This window comes from Macadamia integrifolia, chromosome 12 (assembly GCF_013358625.1).
Source record: "Macadamia integrifolia cultivar HAES 741 chromosome 12, SCU_Mint_v3, whole genome shotgun sequence".
In the NCBI taxonomy this organism is placed as follows: domain Eukaryota; kingdom Viridiplantae; phylum Streptophyta; class Magnoliopsida; order Proteales; family Proteaceae; genus Macadamia; species Macadamia integrifolia.
In genome coordinates this window covers 10,550,667-10,553,455 of record NC_056568.1, presented here as the reverse complement: position 1 = coordinate 10,553,455, position 2,789 = coordinate 10,550,667, and the positions used below count along the sequence as shown (strand labels likewise).

Sequence of the window (2,789 nt, the reverse complement as noted above, 5' to 3'; positions counted from 1 at the left end):
TGGAATATGTAACATGATTCCTATGCAAACAAATAGCATGATATAATTAGAATACCAAAAAACCTGGTTTTAGGAATATGACTAGAATTAAAATATAACATAATAAAGGATTGAAAAGAGGAACTAGTTATGTTCTCAGTATGTAATCCTAGCAAACCAACAGCCCAATTTCGCTTTGATTTTTTTCTTGCCTCTACCAAGTTACTACCACTACTAATAATAATAACAACAATGATAATAATAATATGGAAGAGATTCTTTAATCCATTGGGGTAAGGTATAATAGCACCTTTGTGTCTATCTCTCTCCTTTTCACATGAAATGACCACATTGCCCTAAAGTGTATGATACCGTTTTACCACACTTTATTGGTAGCCTCCTCTAAACCGGTTACTCAAAAATTCCTCTCTATAATAATAATAATAATAATAATAATAATAATAATAATAATAATAATAATAACAACAACAACAACAACAACAACAACAACTTGGTAGCACCTTATCACTAGTTGCGGACTAAAATTTGAGAACAATCGAAAGGTGTGATGTACTCTATCACTTTGACTGGATTTTTTTTTTTTAATCTCATTTAATATATAGAAACTTGTAAAATATCTTAAATAAGAATAAGTGAGGTTCAATCTTTGAAAATAAAGAAATACATTGATTCACATTTGTTATCTACATGTTATAATCCTTGAAGTGGAAAACTAGGTCCAAGCTCAAGTTTACAAAGACTTTCTCATCAAATGTTCCTTTTGGTTGTCATTGATGTGAAGATGAGGAGTAATGGAATCAAAGTTTGGTTCCCACTTACACCATATTTTAACTTTGAGGAGTTTTAATTTCTACCAATAGGGTTTCTTTCTCAGTAATTTATTTATGGATCAAGTTTCCCTAAGGCCATAGTTAATAGAAATCCATTCATCGAGACAGCCTTAGATATATATGGGGTATCGGAGGGGTATCTTAGGAAGGTTCTAAAATCCTAACCCTAAGATAGAGTTTTGAACCTCATCACACAGTGAAGTAAAACGTCTCCCTTTATTATATTGTATAATACGATCTAATAATATCAAATTTTCAACTATAAGAAATCATTGCCATGTTTTATTACTAGCCAGTATCAAAATGTTAGATGGATGTCTGAAATCATAATTTTCTTATGAGCTGGTATAGATAGTGTAAGATCAAACACCAAGAAACACGAATAATAAAGAGACAATAGATCCATACGACATAGAGATTTAACGAGGTTCACACACCAGGGTGCTGTGCTACGTCCTCGGGTGAAGAAGAAGATGATTCACTATGCAGAAGAGAGATTACACCCTAGCAGCGGCGAAGAAAAACTCGCCTTGAAACCCTAGCTGCGTGAAAACCCTGGAATACAATGACTTTCTCAACAAGCAAGAACTATGTCGAGACCAACCCCTCTGCTTCCATCACAGATCTCATAAAAATTTACATTCGGGTCGCCACCAAAATATGTCAGAACGGATCAATCTTCAAAACGAGTCAAGAATTCGAGACAAACTTAATAGATAGACTCTAGTGCATGTAAGGCTAAAACTATGAACTAGTCACATAGAGGTACAACTGGACCGAGATGGGCTATGCTTGTGCACAAGGCTATTGAATCAAAATTTGGTCTCCACTTACTTTACGTGTTGACTTTGGAGAGTTGAAATTTCCACCAATCAAGGTTTTAATTTGCAATAATATTTTGGGAAAAAATCTTAAAACAAAACGTGGTCCTTATGCCCTGGCATCGAAGGGGTAAAATGACTGCCCCAACCCTCATGAAAGATAAAAATCCTACCCCAATTGATGTTTACGTACGTTCTCCCATTGGCCCCCATGCTAGTGCAGGGGCCACGCTAACTTTTAGAGAATCTTTTACTAATGTTTAATATGATCTAACGATACCAAATTCCAACTACAAACGGCAATTCACATGTTTTATTATAGGTCAACCTAAAACTATACTAGTTATGGCATCACGATGATTTATTGGCTCAGGCATCATCAGTTTGGAAGGCAAGGGCTATGGCACAATGGACTGGATCCATAAATTAGACAAGTGTCATAAGTTTTGTTTTAATAAAAACAAATAAATAAAGTAAAAAAATGTTATAAATACTAGACTCATAATAGGACGTATAAAGAGGTAGGGGAGAGAGTCAAACAAGCAACCTCTCCCTGGACTTAGGCCTGGGCTCTATAGTTGGCAGCCACCACAACACGCTTCAGAATATTGTTTTGATAGTTAATGACTGAGTGTGTAAACAAACAATGGTTGTCATAATATTCCAATTATAGTTACATGATTAGATATTCAAGGGAAAATAAAAATAATATGAAAACTATATAAGGAAAATTTATATTATTGAAGCACTAGTGGTCTAGTGGTAGAATAGTACCCTGCCACGGTACAGACCCGGGTTCGATTCCCGGCTGGTGCAATGTTGTACTTTTTGTGAGTTTTGGTGTTGTGTGGTCCCTCTCAACTCATCTAGTCCATCCATCCTCACTTCACCACCCAAAGCAGCCATTCTCGAATACCATAAACCTGGCTGGTGCAGTTGTACTTTTTGTGAGTTTTGGTGTTGTGTGGTCCCTCTCAACTCATCTAGTCCATCCATCCTCACTTCACCACCCAAAGCAGCCCGTTCTCGAATACCATAAACCTGGCTGGTGCAGTTGTACTTTTTGTGAGTTCAACAAAGGCAATCCAATCGCCCACCTTCTTCACCACTCCACCATTATCAAACACCATATACCTCT

At 36.2% G+C, this 2,789-nt stretch overlaps 1 non-coding gene across 1 annotated transcript; it reads left to right on the top strand.

Moving 5' to 3' along the window:
- Positions 1-2,396: 2,396 nt before the first annotated feature.
- Positions 2,397-2,467, top strand: TRNAG-GCC. The gene has a single exon. It is a non-coding gene; the product is annotated as a tRNA-Gly (tRNA).
- The last annotated feature ends 322 nt before the right edge of the window (positions 2,468-2,789 follow it).